Raw genomic sequence first — 17,500 nt, 5'->3', positions numbered from 1 at the left:
GCATGAATGGATCTGTGTTCTGATTGGCTGTCTAACTCTGCTTTCTCTTAAGTGTGTCTCAAGAGCCCCGCCGGCCCCCAGTCGGCCCCTCTAGCATAAAGCAGGGCCCCATCCCTCCACGGTTCACAAACACACAAACACCACTGATATCCATTAAAACAACATCATTCAGTGTGAGACGCCACTGATTAACAATCCTCACCGCCATCAACATCAACCACACACACACACACACACACACACACATCTCAAATCATCGACTTTTTGTTAATATTTTAAATCAGTTTTAATTTTATATTTTCCATTTTCATTTTAATCAGAACTTTAATTCAAATAGTTTTTCACCAGTCATTTTTAGGTCTGTATTATTTTTGTATTTATATTTTAAAATTATTAATAATAATTTTTTTTACATTTTGTTTTTAATAAAAATTTTATTCAAATTTAGAATTTTTTTGGACATTTTTACTACTTAAAAAAATGTCTGAAAAAGACAAATCACAAATAAATATTCTTTTTTACATCAAGTTAAACTTATCAGCTTTGTTTTATTTGAAGTAATAAAGTGTTTTTAGGGTTTCAATTTGGCAAATGATAATAAGCCTGATTCAGACTGAGACATTCATCTGTTCATCTGAGAATGTGGGTTAATTTATCAGGGAATTAGAGACTCTGAATCGATATGAAATGATTTTATGGGAGCTTCTTACGATACGTGTGAGTATCGAGGTGGGAATGAACACTATTAAAACACACACACATCAAATGAAACCCAATCCTGAGGGATCAAACACGGCAGCCTGGGACACAGAAGAAAGACAATGGAGCCCGTCTGAAGGGATATTTACTAGATTTACAGCCCAAATCTCATAGAAAGCACACAGAGGCCTGGCCTCTTTACATCTGAACACACAGAGAAGAACAACTGCGACGGTTTCCATGGCTCTGATGCTTTAGACAGAGACACACAAAGAGTGTTAGATGTGCCTTCCACTGACTCACTGCAGCGTATCGCCTTCAGGGTTACCATCAGAACTAGAACTAAACCCATCAAACTATTACCTTCAGGGTTACCATCAGAACTAGAACTGAACCCATCAAACTATCACCTTCAGGGTTACCATCAGAACTAGAACTAAACCCATCAAACTATCACCTTCAGGGTTACCATCAGAACTAGAACTAAACCCATCAAACTATCACCTTCAGGGTTACCATCAGAACTAGAACTGAACCCATCAAACTATCACCTTCAGGGTTACCATCAGAACTAGAACTGAACCCATCAAACTATCACCTTCAGGGTTACCATCAGAACTAGAACTAAACCCATCAAACTATCACCTTCAGGGTTACCATCAGAACTAGAACTGAACCCATCAAACTATCACCTTCAGGGTTACCATCAGAACTAGAACTGAACCCATCAAACTATCACCTTCAGGGTTACCATCAGAACTAGAACTAAACCCATCAAACTATCACCTTCAGGGTTACCATCAGAACTAGAACTAAACCCATCAAACTATTACTTTCAGGGTTACTATCAGAACCAGAACTAAACCCAACTGAACCCATCAAACTATTACCTTCAGGGTTACCATCAAAACTAGAACTAAACCCAACTAAACCCATCAAACTATCACCTTCAGGGTTACCATCAGAACTAGAACTAAGCCCAACTAAACCCATCAAACTATCACCTTCAGGGTTACCATCAGAACTAGAGCTAGAACTAAACCCATCAAACTATTACCTTCAGGGTTACCATCAGAACTAGAACTGAACCCATCAAACTATCACCTTCAGGGTTACCATCAGAACTAGAACTAAACCCATCAAACTATTACCTTCAGGGTTACCATCAGAACTAGAACTGAACCCATCAAACTATCACCTTCAGGGTTACCATCAGAACTAGAACTAAACCCATCAAACTATCACCTTCAGGGTTACCATCAGAACTAGAACTAAACCCATCAAACTATCACCTTCAGGGTTACCATCAGAACTAGAACTGAACCCATCAAACTATCACCTTCAGGGTTACCATCAGAACTAGAACTGAACCCATCAAACTATCACCTTCAGGGTTACCATCAGAACTAGAACTAAACCCATCAAACTATCACCTTCAGGGTTACCATCAGAACTAGAACTGAACCCATCAAACTATCACCTTCAGGGTTACCATCAGAACTAGAACTGAACCCATCAAACTATCACCTTCAGGGTTACCATCAGAACTAGAACTAAACCCATCAAACTATCACCTTCAGGGTTACCATCAGAACTAGAACTAAACCCATCAAACTATTACTTTCAGGGTTACTATCAGAACCAGAACTAAACCCAACTGAACCCATCATCAAACTATTACCTTCAGGGTTACCATCAAAACTAGAACTAAACCCAACTAAACCCATCAAACTATCACCTTCAGGGTTACCATCAGAACTAGAACTAAGCCCAACTAAACCCATCAAACTATCACCTTCAGGGTTACCATCAGAGCTAGAACTAAACCCATCAAACTATTACCTTCAGGGTTACCATCAGAACTAGAACTGAACCCATCAAACTATCACCTTCAGGGTTACCATCAGAACTAGAACTAAACCCATCAAACTATTACCTTCAGGGTTACCATCAGAACTAGAACTGAACCCATCAAACTATCACCTTCAGGGTTACCATCAGAACTAGAACTAAACCCATCAAACTATCACCTTCAGGGTTACCATCAGAACTAGAACTAAACCCATCAAACTATCACCTTCAGGGTTACCATCAGAACTAGAACTAAACCCATCAAACTATTACCTTCAGGGTTACCATTAGAACTAGAACTGAACCCATCAAACTATCACCTTCAGGGTTACCATCAGAACTAGAACTAAACCCATCAAACTATCACCTTCAGGGTTACCATCAGAACTAGAACTAAACCCATCAAACTATTACTTTCAGGGTTACTATCAGAACCAGAACTAAACCCATCAAACTATTACCTTCAGGGTTACCATCAGAACCAGAACTAAACCCATCAAACTATTACCTTCAGGGTTACCATCAAAACTAGAACTAAACCCAACTAAACCCATCAAACTATCACCTTCAGGGTTACCATCAGAACTAGAACTAAGCCCAACTGAACCCATCAAACTTTTACCTTCAGGGTTACCATCAGAACTAGAACTAAGCCCAACTGAACCCATCAAACTATTATCTTCAGGATTATCATCAGAGCTAGAACTAAACCCAACTAAACCCATCAAACTATCACCTTCAGGGTTACCATCAGAACTAGAACTAAACCCAACTGGAAAATTCAAATCAAAAGGTAAAATAAACAAATAAAAACAAAAAACAAAAAAGCCATTATAGTTTATTAATGATACTAAAACAAAAATACTAAAAGTATTCAAATTACAACGAATAGAGAGAATATCATATTAAAAACCATTTTAAAACACTGTCGTATCTGTTCTGAAGTACATCTGTGATGATAATTAAACATGCGCGCTAATGAGCACAGATGCTGAGGTGAGAATCAAACAGCATATGCAGATCACAGCACAGCTTCACAACACTTTCATGTGCTTCCAGATCAACTCTCACGAGCGCTCATGCTGATCCCCGGCTGGACACAGAACAACACCAGACACACGCCAAAGAGAAATGTCCTGAAACACAGCTTAGTCAGCTTTACTTCTATATAGTGCTTTACAGAACACAGACTGTATTAAAGCAGCTTCACAGTAATAAACAGGAAGTAACTCAATGCTGGGTCTTTCATTAGAAGCCATAATGAGTCCCTGAACTCATCTGCTCTTCTACATGAGATTCAGCCCAGAAGATGATCTTTTCATGAATCTTTCAGCTGGTTTTGTCCATATTTTGAAAATCAATGGACCAAATCTCTTTCAAGCTCCAAAAGAGACGTAAAGCTAGTGTAAAATATTATAATTTCATATATCAAATATTAATAATGAGTCACTGATGCTAAAGTAACCCTGAACGGGGCTCTGCAGTTAAACAAACTCATTTCTGCACCACTGCTGCAGTGTTTGTCCTGGTTTCAGCATCCAGAAACTGGTTCAGGTCAGATATTACTCGCTTTTTTCCAAGAGCATGCTCGAATGAGTTTATAATGTTTCCATTCTGTCTCTGTAAATTGGCACATTTTCAGTCTCTCATTGATTTTCTACAGTGCTCTCTCTCTCTCTCTCTCTCACAGCAGATGGATGGACGGCTGGGATCCAGCGGTAAAAGCTTCAGGTCATCGATCGGACACCATTAGGCCCGGAGCGCTGGACTTCATGGGTCTGGTCACTAAAACACATTTCTGAATGTGGAGCGGGTCGCAATTTAACCTGAAAAACAAACCTGTATTTGTGACAACTGACTATTAGAGCGATCTGAATGACTGGTTCATCACAACTAACGTGAACTGCTTTCAGTAAAAGGACAAGCTGTACAATGACTAACGCTGTTTCTCTCACTCACTGTGTCTGCGCAGCTGTCTGCATCTGTTCTGTCAGCAAGAAACTGCACAAATCTGCATTTTCACTCAGCACCGAAATCAAGCGCAGAGCTTTATTATGACCGAATATGTGTCTGACAGCATTAACATGAAACACGACTCATTGAGTTTAATGAAGAGCAGCAGACTCCAAGCGCTTGAACTCCAGCATTTCATTCAAAAACATGGGTCCTCAAGTCCTTTCCGAGTCACTGGACGTTTTATAATAATACTGCAAGCTTTCAAATCAGAGACATCTGTAATAGTTCAACGAAAAATCAGAGCTGATCCAGTGAGCCATTTAAATCATTCAACAAATCGTCATCTCAAGTGCATCAAAGAGTCATCTGAAATAATTCAGTAATTCAATAATTCTGGGGCCTTATTTATGTACACACAAAACAGGGCTAAAAGTGAAAAAGGTGGGATTTATAAAAAACAAAGTTGACAGGAACTTTTGTGCAAATGCACGCAAACTCCGAGCCATGCATACAAACTCTTTCTCCTAGAGTGATATGAAAGAATGATATACAGTACACATTTACATTCAATATTAAGCTCTCACTAATAGAGATCAGCAATGAATTACATGAAGTCTTTATGAAGAAGTTAAACCCAAATTATATGAATTTAGATATATGTAGTTTATGAGATTTGTTTTACATGAGCAATGATTAATGATGGCCGCTACTGTAATATTACGGCGGACGCTGCTGGATTCGGCGTTGAACAGTCTATTATCTTAATTTTAATAAGTTTAATGATATTAGCTTAGTCTCTAAAACATTATGAACATTATGCTTGAAGGATCGACTAGAACTTGAAGAAAACGATGCAATCAGTCAAATTTTCACTTAATATTTTCACTTAATAAATATAGGTCTACCTGTTTCCACTAAAATAACTAAAAGATGTTCACCTTATCAGCAAAAGTGCATAAATGTACTTTGAGTTGAATGAAATACTACTGAGCCAGTAAAAGGAGAAGATCAACTCATAGCCTAACACAGATATTGGATGTTTTAAACAATGAAATTGAATGTATGGCACAAATGGCTTTTATATTCTGTATTTCCTTGATGTCTTGTATCTTTGATGATTTTAAACGCTGTCAAGTGGATGGGAATATGCATGGAAATGATGTAAGCTCCATATATGGTGATTTTGGGGAGGAGTCGGGGCGGACGGACACACGTCTTCATCTGACTGGGATTTATAAAGGATTTTTGCTCAGGTTCTGGCGTGCACATGGTTTTATAAATCCACAAATGATGTGTGTATGAAATATCTAGCTTTTCAGTGTACAGTACACCTTTAGTATACACAGAGTTTTATAAATGACGGCCCTGAACTGGATAAATAACTTATCTAAAATGATTCAGTGAATCACCTGAAATGTCTGTGTGTTCTAAATATAATAGAATTAAAGCTTTGGCTGTGTAAAGATGCCTTTCAACATGAATAGAAATCTATATGAATCTGAATATGAGTCATCTGAAATAATTCAGTGAGTCATCTGAACGTGTTCAAGGACTTATCTGCATTCAGTCAGCCATCTGAACTGCTTAAATGAGTCATCTAAAATGATTCAGTGAGTCATCTGCACTAATTCCATAAGTCGTTTGAGTTTATACAATGAGTCATCTATACTTAATCATTTGAAATGATTCAGCGAGTCATCTGAGCTGATTCAGTGAGTCATCCGAACTGCTCTAATTAGTCATTTGAAATGATACTTTGATTCAGTCTGTGATTCAGACTGACGATGCCTGTGCTCTATGGGCTGTGTCTTATTTCAAAAGCTGCAGTCTCAGAAAGAAAGAAATGACAGTATTTTGCATCTCAAAATAAAAAAAAAGTGTGAGTGCCTGCTGTGTGTGTGTGTGTGTGTGTGTGGTCAGCGAGGACATGTGAAGTAAATGTTGTATTTTGCAGAGGTCAGTGTTTCAGAAGCACATCTGCTGACTCAAACTGCTGCTTCAGTAAATCCTTCCTCTCAAACACAAAGAATCATGGGATTGGTTCGGTCACTAGCAGAGACGGCGTCTCCTTCACTGATTAATTAACAGATTAGTTGGATCAGCACAGACTAATCAGACTAAACTCAAGAGCTGCTTTACTTCAGATAATGGCAAACAGGTTCAATTAAGCAGCTAGACAAACCAACATCCTTGTGTTTGACGGACGTCAAGCGCTCTAAAAGTGGTCACATTGTTAACCTTCTTCAGCTGTTTATGTCAGGAAACGATCAGCTTCAGACGGCTGTTATTAGAAGAGTTCAGAATCTGCTCACAATTCTAAACATGATTCTATAAATCACTGACTTTATTACAGAAGTGAACTTCTCACATGACACAACATCCGTTCGTTGTGTGACGTTGAGAGATATAATCACATTAGATCAATCGCTCAACCAATATCTGTCCACTTTTAAATTATTGTGCCTACAGTACATGATATTATATAGTGTTCATATATTATACACTTTTTGTATAAATACTATATATTTTCATAAACCTTTCTGTTAAACCACACACTTCAATCCAAACTTTTTCATTAAAATATTTATATATGATATACTTAAAATGTTTGAATTCTGATATTCATTGAACATTTTTCATTGAACCGCCTTTAAAACAAAGCTGAGTTTTGGTGAAATGAACACTGCCTTGCTTTACACAATACAAGTGCCATTAAGCGTTTTATATTTGACGTCTGTCAGAGCTCAAAAGGGTCTCTATAATCAGGAATGTTTTTCTACGCTCACGGTCGGTCACTGATGTCATCTGCATGAATGAGTTCCAGCGTCAGTAGAAACCTCCAGAGCTTCCTTCATTCAGGAACTTCTGCTCTACACATACCAAAAGCCAAGAATCACTGCCTGACCAATCATCAGGAGCCAAACACAAAGCCTGTCAGAGTCCACCAATCATCAGCGGACAGGAAGTACAATGAGCCGCCCAATGAGGAGGTGGAGAGCCGTCCAGAGCACCACACACAGCGCCGGGCGCTCTTTCTCATGATAAACACCCATCATGTTCCCCGCTTTGTCATGTTGGCTTCAGTGTCTGGTTTATGGCACGGTAAAAATGCATTGTCCCATTGAGAGCGGAGACTTTGACCGTGACATGGAGCAGGAGGAGGTCCATCAACCTCTGACCAGACAGACCCACGCTCTCCATTCTCCACAATAGAGTCCGAGACTCTGATCCCAGCAGGCCGAGCATTCAGTGTCCAGGCAGGGCCGTCAGCGTTAGGTAGGGGTGCTGAAAGTCAACAATACATCCATTCACTCTCACCGCTTTCAAAGCGTCTGCCAGGAGCGTAAGTGACTTCCAACGCCAAGAATCTTTCACATTACTGTCAGCTGTGATGTTCATATTCACATCGTCTCCAGTGAAGGCCTGCAGTTCTTCATACACGCTAACCACAGTCGGGCTGATACTGCCGTTCTCTGCTAAATCACACAATCTACCTGATACAAATGTTACATTTTATGGTTGCTGTTACATTTACTGTAAGTTACATTTAATTGCTACAATATTATATTTAACTGCTACAATGTTTTTATTTAATAGCTAAAAAGTTATGTTTTAACTTTTAACAGCTACAATAATAAGATCTATTATGTAACATCTAAATGTTACATGCTGTTGCAGTTAAATCCTACAAATGTTGCATTCATCTGTTACAATGTTGCATTTAATTGCTACTCTATTATATTTAATTGCTGCAATCTTACATTTAAGCGCTATAATTGTTGCAATTATCCTCTACAGTTTTACATTTAACTGTTACCTTTAACTGCTACAATGTTACAATTTAATGAGCAACGTCAAAGCTGACAATAACATGAATGATTGATGTTTAAACACATATCCAGGTGTAGGAGGCCAATCAGATGTTCTTTTAATTGGATAACAGCCACAGTGTAACAAGAAGAAGGTCTTAAACCACTTAACTGCTCCCCGGAGCCTCATCTAACAGGTTAACCAGCTTCTGCTAGCTCACTAGAAAACCCAACAACGCACGAAAAGCATGACGATCAGATAACATGAGAATATGAAAAGATTAAAAACAAGCTCATGAAAATAGTCCACGGTCACATGCTTCTAATGAATAGCATCCCTTGCGCTGTGACAAAAACGGTTCTTCCAGCCAATTAATACAGAGTTTCGTGTCACTACGTTTTCAGCAGAGCTCACCATGACAACAGCCAGAAGAGGCTCTTGACACGCTGACATCATCAATGTGAGACACATATTTCACTGTCAGAAGAACAAGCACAGCACAGCACGTCTACGGCAACCGCTTGGAGACACATTCGATTATTTCCTACCAAAACGACCTCGTAAACGCCCGCTGAAGGCCGAGAGACGCACAGCTTTTAACCTCAGACGCCGTATAAACGCTGAAGGTGTAAAACAAGTCAGAGACTGAATGGGACACGTCGAGGGAAGGCTTTGTTGAATCGCTTAACCTCGCTCGACTTCAGAAGCTCTCTAGCTTTCTCCTGATTGTCATGCAAATGCTGAAGAACTGAAGGCTGGGGAATTTGTAACTTGTGTTTTCAAAGGCTTCTCAACCCGCCTTCAGCCCTAATTACATTTCACCTCTTTTGTTGCCAGCACAAGCTAGAATCAGCCCTGAGCGTGTTCCCCGGCGCATGACTCTAAATCTCCAGCAGACGTGTTTGAAGAGAGCCTCGGCCCAGATATCACACAGTCAGTGAGAACAAGCAGAAGACGCAGGTTCTCCTCCCTGAAGATGGCACTGCATTTGTTTATTGAGCGTGAAATGAAAGCGTTTGGGTGTAAAAATCTCTTCGGCAGAGCAGTCTGTGATTCTGTGATGTGACTCCGGCACAGGTATATCAGGCATCTCCAGCACCATGCCATTCAAGTGCTGCTTTCATGCATTTCCAGCACCACACTGTTAGTCCAAACTTGAAAATACGTTCTGGAATGTATTATGTATAAACATAATCCAAAAAAGTGCCATCTGACTTCAGTTTGAGCAAAAATAGCTATACTTCGAATATTGTAGCTATATCACAACAGATTTTTTATAGAAATAATCAAATATATTTGTAATGTAGTTTTCATAGAAAAACTATGTATTTGTATTTGTATTTGTCTTTAATATAAATAATTGTGTCCTTTAATATCAATATTATTCAATAGCTGACATGAAAGCAGTGTTAGGTGTTTGTGCTGTTTTCTCGCGGGCCCCTCGGGGCCGGCCTCAGGCTGGTTGTTGTGTGCGTGTGCTGGGTTTATCACTCTCTCGCAGGACTTTAGATGGATCGTAATCCCAGCAGGTCTGACCGCGGGCGCCGCACGGCTAATTGGATTTTTTTTCTACCGTGGAGAATCCAATCACAGTCGGCCCGTTCAATTTCACTAACCCGTGCTTTTAACCAGCCCAGATAAACCGGCGGGATCTGGACTGATTTTCCCTCCTACTGCACTGGATGTCTTCACTCCCACGGCACACAAATCAAATAAGAGGAAATGAAAGAGAACGAGCGAGCATCTGTTAGGTGTGTCGGAAACACATCTAATACAAACGGCATCTTACGTTACAGGTTAACAAAAGCAGCCGTCTCCAGTTACTCTGAGAGGGGTGTGTGTCTCAGACTGATCTACAGATGAGAAACACACACTCTATAGTGCTTTGGGTGGGACTCGGTCATAGGACTTCAAACTTGACTTCAATGCTTGAATACCTTAAAGTGCCCCTGTCCTGTTTCTAAAGCTCTGAGGAGTCTCCTACCATACATTTACCTGCACACGTTTAATATCACCTCAGTTTCCAGCGATTCTTAAACAATTAGTTGGAAGCAGTTCGAAGATTCAGTCCCTTTTATTCTGTGAGGCTGCTCTGCTCTGATTGGTCAGATGGCTTACTCTGTTGGTGGGAATGAAGCCGATGTGTGCTGCTGGGACGTGTAGCCATCGAGGAACAGGGACTCGTTTAGGCTGTAGAGAGCCCATTCTTCTATTGGGAGACAATAACTTCATTTCTATTCAATAAATGTATTTATAACTTTGCAGATCGTTTACATTCATATACAGGTACATTACACACTGCACAAAAGGCAGTCTTGGAAATGACAAAATAGGGGCACTTTATTGGACAGAGATGGAATGAATGACTGTCAAGCAGTGAAGAAACATCAGGTGCTTCTGGCTCCTTTTGTTCAAGGTTTATGAAGGACAGTACTTTGGTTTTTCTTGGGTCTATTCTGACGTCTGTGATTGAGTCCAGGAATATCTGTAGGAAGAAGGCTTGCTCCTTTTTTAAGATATTTATTTGTTCTAAGTTGTTGGCGTTGTTCTTCATGATGGATAGACTTTATTTGGGTTCTGGTATCAGATTGCTTAAATTATTCATTTTGCAAAATATAATTTTAATTTGAGAAAATATATCTAAAACTCTACGAAAATGTCTTCGGAAATATATTGTAACTGCTGTCATTTTGTTCTTTATATAATTTATGTAATTCGTTTATATTTGGTCTCTTTCATCATTTAGGATTCTTTGTTTTGTCTATTGTATGTTATGAGACTTTTATTTTGACATCTTGTTTTGAACGCTCACGCAGGTGCGAGGTTTTTCTTCCACTAGCTGGAGGAAGTGTATATATCGTGTATACTACGCTAAAAGTTTGCTCTCGTCAGAAAGGACTTTCTCGTAGCATGCAGCCAACGAGGTATTTAGTTTTTGTTTAGTTTATTAATATTTGTTTGTTTTATCTGTCTATTAAATGTTCGTATGTTTGTTGCACCTGCTTTTACTTTGTGTCAATCTAATATGATGTCTTTATTTTATTGTATATATACTTGATTTTGGAGAAAAGCATTTAAAAGAATAGTGTCTTACAATAGCTTGTGTCTTATATATATATATATATATATATATATATATATATATATATATATATATATATATATATATATATATATATAATTGTATAGATTTTTTTAAATATTTTCCAAAGAAGTGGTTATGCATATTTTAAGTGCATAGATTTTTTTTTAAATTTGAACCACATTTTTCACATGTTAAAAAAACTACCTTTCAGGAAAATGTAAACAACACATAAATGAAAGCCTGGTTTAGACACAAGCTGACCTTTACACCTCAGCTCCGGTGAAGACGTCTCAGAAACCAGCTTTACATCCAGTGTTTCTGAAAGGGTTTGGGTTTAAACCCGGGTTCACGGCAGAGAGCGAGCGCTAAACGGCAGGCTTTACTCATTCAGAGCAGAGGATCATGGTCCTAATCTCACTGCGTCTGCGGGATTGTTCATTTCTCCAGCTGTCTTTATGCATCTGTAAGCATATGGAGCAGCAGCCTCTCGAAATAAAGGATTTCAGGGACAGATGAAAAGAAAAAGCTGATGGTATAGAGTAAGCTCACGCTAGCACAGACCTTCATCTGGACTGAGAAGAACAACCAGCAGCAAAACCCTGAAAATCAAGGAACGTTCAGCTAACGTTCTCTTTAAGTTGTGGAAATGTTATCTAAATGCTCAAAACGTTCTGTAAATGTGAAGGGAACAATCTATTTCATCCTTTTGCAAACGTAATAGGAACGTTACTTTTTGAACGCTCAGATTCCACGAATGATGCCTAAACGCCGCTTTTGAGTTTGGACGTTATTAATGACCAGATACTGTAAAGATTACCAAAGGTTTTATTAACAGTACTGGAATGTAATGTTCTACACTTCAGAGAACCCTGCTGGAACGCTTTGATGACGAGATTCAGTTTGCATTTCATTTAGTAAAAAAATCTATTAGAAGTTGAACATGCTGAAGACGGGTCAAAGGAGAGGTCAATCACATTCCTCTCAGAGGAAGATCTGGTCTCAAACTCTCTGGAGATCCAGTCCGGCTCTGAAAGACCTCCATTAAATGCAGCTTGAAACCTTCTGCCAAGCCGCAGGAACTCGGTAATCTGATGAGATGACCCGTAATGACCAGACACAAACACCAACTCACCTCAGAGCCATGAGCGCTCGCCGTACACCAGACGTGAAGAGAGGACGCTGGACACACACACACACACTCACACACACACTCACACACACACACACACACACACACACACACACACACACACACACACACACACACACACACACACACACACACACACACACACACACACACACACACACACACACACACACAGACACACACACACACACACACACACACACACACACACACACACACACACACACACACACACACACACACACACACACACACACACACACACACACACACACACACACACACACACACACACACACACACACACACACAACACACACACTGGAACAAATGGTGGACGATAATGACAACATAAAGAGAGAGTTTGATGGAAAACTCAGCATGTTCATGTGAAAGTCTACACAGACTATTGTTTATAGTATGGTTCCAGATCAACACGCAGGTTCAGCGTCATTAGAACCCGTTATAATTATTACGAGTAACTATATTCTAATCTTTGACCTCCAGACTTTACGTTCCGCACTTCTCTGACGAACAGACTTCTCTTCATTCCCACGACGAGGACGAACACACAAGTGTTATCTGAACCGCCGAAAAGAAAGGTTCTCCTTAAAACACAGCGGGTAATAAATCTGATTCTGATTGTAATGTGCTCAAACACACCTGAAGAACACCGCCGGCTTCATCCTCCAACTAAGAGTCAGACTGTACATATGAGGCTAGCACTGGAATGCTAACAACTAAAGGACGTTTGTTGCTTTTGTTTTGTTGATAATTTGACAAATATGATGTTTGGTAAATAATGACCATTCAGATCAATATAATACATGAAGTAGGCATCTCTCAAATGAACTTTTAGCAAACTTGTCTTTTTAACTTGTTTTGCGTTACGTTTCTCTGAAATGTTGGCGTTATGAAATGACACGATTTCTCAAGTCTTTCTAGGAAGCTAACTTCAGAATTATTGTTTGATTCGAGACCTGCAGGTTTTTTAAAGAAGGGATTTTTAGATTTAATTTGGATTCAATCAGAAAATACTATAAAGAGAAAGAAAAAAAAATCATTTTTGTCATCTTTTCAGGAATAAAATGTTGTATAGATCTGTATTTTAGAGCGTGTGTGTGCCGCTGAATTGAATAAACAAACTATATTACCTTTAAATATAGGCTTTTTCACAGTTTTTTTAACAAACAAAATGTTGAATGAATCAGTGTGAATGAAATCTAAACAAACCCCTGAGAAAAAGCCTTCAGAAGTTAGGGTTCATGCTGCTGAAGAAACAAATATGGATAGAAACTGAAAGCTAGAGATGCTAATAGATAACGTGCAACAAAATAAAGCCTTAGTTTGTATTTCTATACATTTATATACGTACTAGATATATATACAGGATGTTTTGTTTCCAGTAGTCTGAAAGAAGGCATGATATGGAAGAAAAACAGACTTGACTTGAAAACCCCAGATCCCAGAAAGACCGATGTGAGAGTGTGAACCAGTCACAGATGACACACTCAATTAAGCTCCTGCTCAACTCCACTAATACCTATTGTCCTCAGGCCGGCTCTGATTGGCCCGTTCGAATCCCTGGGGTCACGTGACCGCCTGGCTCTCTCCTGGTTTTTCATTTGATTCAGTTCTAATGTGCTGATTTTAATGGGTTTTTGACCTCAATCTCTCGTAAGCGTTTCCAAGCCCAGACGAAGATTAGAGGAGGGAGATTATGATTTCAGCCGGCGACCGAACAACAAAACAAGACCCGCATTGTTTTTTGTATTTTACAGCATTATACTGTAAACTTTGAGCAGAACTGTCCTCGGAGCAGCTGTCGCCGGCCTCATTAGGAGGTTCCCAGGACGGAGAAGAAAGGCTGATTGGTCTCAGCCTCTCTGGATTAAAAACCCCTCGCTGTTCACGAGTGAAGAACACGGCGCTAAACGAGAGGTGTTTCCTTCACGCTGCGTTTCTCTCCATCAGACCGTCACTCCTTACTTTACATGATCCATCTATGAATTTAGGCCACGTTCTTTAGATATCTACACGGGTCTCTGTTCTAGAAGGTCTGTGGTTCTCACTGAATGTACTGTCTATCAGATCGTCAGACCTAGTCTGTTTCTGTTCCTTTGAGATGAATATAAATCAGAGTAAAATAATGCATGTACGCCGTGACAAACAGTGTCGTTGTTTGCTCTTTCTTTCTAATTATTTGAGAAGTTTGTGAATTTTCAGTCTGTCGTTTGCTTAAATCGGTGAAATGCATTTTTACGTTACGTGTGAATTTCTCTGAAGAACGTGCGTGCAGAAACGTGAAAAACACGCTTGTCTTTTCCTCCTTGTTTTTCAGACAGATGGAGGCTGGTTGGTGGCTCGTGAAGAACAGCAGAAGAAGCGCTGCATGAAGCTGCACTGCTGTGTTTGCTGAGCAATTAAACCGCGTGTGTGTGAGTGTGTGTGTGTGTGTGTGTGTGTGTGTGTGTGTGTGTGTGTGTGACTCGGGCCTCTTAAGATTATGTAAATGTGAGGAGGATTTGGAGAGCCTGAACCGAGCGTCTCTGTGTTGCTGTGAATCCTCTCACTGATTCAGTCCTTCTGCTTCCTTTCCACTCTCTACAGCTCAGACATCATGTGATATCAGGATTTAATCTAGGGCCCTGGGACTGAGAGAGAGGGCTGAGGGCCCGTGGAAACGTTTAGAGAAAAACAGCACGAATGTAAAAATAAAGATAGTAGCCTAAATAAGAAATGCTTTAAAAACTGATTGGATTAAAATAAACAAATAATATAAAATTAAATAAACAAAATTACATGAATGTTATTTAAATAAAGAAATCTTTAAAGTAATCATTTGAATGAATGAATAAATATTAGATTAAAATATAAAAATACGAAATGTAATAATGTACGTAATAAAGTAACAATACACCTAGAAGTACAGTACTACTAGTACAAAAACATAATAATAACAATAATAACTACATATTTTTCAAATGCATTTGTACATTTAATCGTTAATTATCCAATATTTAATATTTAAAAAAGATATATTTTCTTATTTAATTAATTGGGACTCGACACATGAAATAGATTCATTATTATTTTGAGAAATACTTTGAATACTCAAATATTGCAGCTTTTCTGCTGTTTTTTCCGGGTGCCGGATCAGAGCGTGTGTGAGAGAGGGTCAGGGTGTCATGAAGACGTCGTCCTGCGCTGGACACTAAAGCATCGCTCACATGGAGGTCACACGGAGTGCAGCGGTGCATGCTGGGAAAGAGGACATTCCAGAGCCCCGTCCCTCAAACCCTCCTCCTGAAGATAAAGACGAGAACAACAGAGACGCAGCAAACAGACCGTCTTTGTCCTGCGTCTCCCCCCCGGCCTCACACACACACACACACACACACACCAGCCGTGTCTCTGTGTGTGTGTGTGTCCTCGCAGCGTCCGTCTGACTGACCACACACAGGAGCAGCGCTCTCTGCTAGCTTCATGTTCCTCCACACTTCCATCATTAGCTCCTCCGCTGGTGAAGTGTGTGTGTGTGTGTGTGTGTATGTGTGTGTGAAGATCTGCTGTCCAATCAGGCGGTCAGGTTTGACTGCTAACTGATCCTCAGGACCTGATATAAAAACTTGATCTGAACGATTAAGAGTGCAAACCATTCATAGAATGACATTTTACACGCTATACAAAACTAAACAGAGCAACGTTTTCTTCATGGTTTTGAACGAATCATTGATTCAGTTCTCATTTCTGTATGGAATCATACACTTCACTAATAATGAAAAACAGATATTGAATGTTATATTGTTTATAACCGAGTTCACCAGAACCAAGCTTTCTAGCAAACGATTCATTCACAAACAGTCACTTGATTCGTTCTTGAATGAATCCGAAGGATAGAAACGGTCTCATAGCAACTAAAAACCGTGCTTAAATATTCCTATGCATTCATTTACTTTCAAAGATGCCCGTAAGAGAGATTATAATCAGATGCAAAACACATGCAATTATTCAGAAGCACCCTGAACCAGACGCAAAGAGAAATAATGTAAAACAAGGAGAAACGAGCTAAACATGAAGAAGTTTTGAAGCTGATTCAGAGAGACTCAGATCTAGACTTATAGACAGCACTGTCCTGAACGAGCTCGTCTACATACTCTATATATTCTGAACACCTCCCGCTCTCTCCGTCAGATCACTTTACTTCACATCTCCAATCTCTGCAGGTATTTATAGACTTTAAGACCAAGTCGGTCCAAGAGAGAATCTGCTCAAAACACTCAGGATTTGGTGACAAAAGTAGGCCAGCTCTCTGATCAAAACATTAATATGACACACAGAGACGGGACTCTGTGTGTGTGTGTGTGTGTGTGTGTGTGTGTGTGTGTGTGTGTGTTATTGTCATCTTCATGGGTTTGTTGAGCGTCAGAATACCCAGCATGCCTCAGCAGCCCACGGCTGGAATAAGCAGCATTGGCGTCCTACGACACGCTTCTTTCCCACGACACACACTCGTCCACGTCTCACACACACACACACACACACACACACACACACACACGTGTCTGTGGCGCCTGGGCTGATGCTGGTCATGGATCTCAAACACAGACTCTGTCCTAAATACTGAGTCTGACAGAAACACAACGGTTGAGCTCTATTGTCCCGTCGACTCGCTCGTTAGCATTCTTATAATTAGAAGATGTGACCCAGTAATGGAATGTGTGTGTGTGTGTGTGTGTGTGTGTGTGTGTGTGTGTGTGTGTGTGTGTGTGTGTGTGTGTGTGTGTGTGTGTGTGTGTGTGTGTGTGTGTGTGTGTGTGTGTGTGTGTGTGTGTGTGTGTGTGTGTGTGTGTGTGTGTGTGTGTGTGTGTGTGTGTGTGTGTGTGTGTGTGTGTGTGTGTGTGTGTGTGTGTGAGTGTGTGTGTGTGTGTGTGTGTGTGTGTGTGTGT

At 39.9% G+C, this 17,500-nt stretch overlaps 1 protein-coding gene across 13 annotated transcripts in view; it reads right to left on the bottom strand.

Annotated features, from left to right (window-relative positions):
* nrcamb (neuronal cell adhesion molecule b) overlaps positions 1-17,500 on the bottom strand; it is a 56,470-nt gene that overhangs the window by 38,067 nt on the left and 903 nt on the right. The gene's annotated exons all lie outside the window — the stretch shown is intronic.

The sequence above is a fragment of the Puntigrus tetrazona genome, chromosome 25, assembly GCF_018831695.1.
Source record: "Puntigrus tetrazona isolate hp1 chromosome 25, ASM1883169v1, whole genome shotgun sequence".
Taxonomy (NCBI): domain Eukaryota; kingdom Metazoa; phylum Chordata; class Actinopteri; order Cypriniformes; family Cyprinidae; genus Puntigrus; species Puntigrus tetrazona.
The sequence above is the reverse complement of the archived record's forward strand: the minus strand, read 5'-3'. Positions and strand labels throughout refer to the sequence as shown.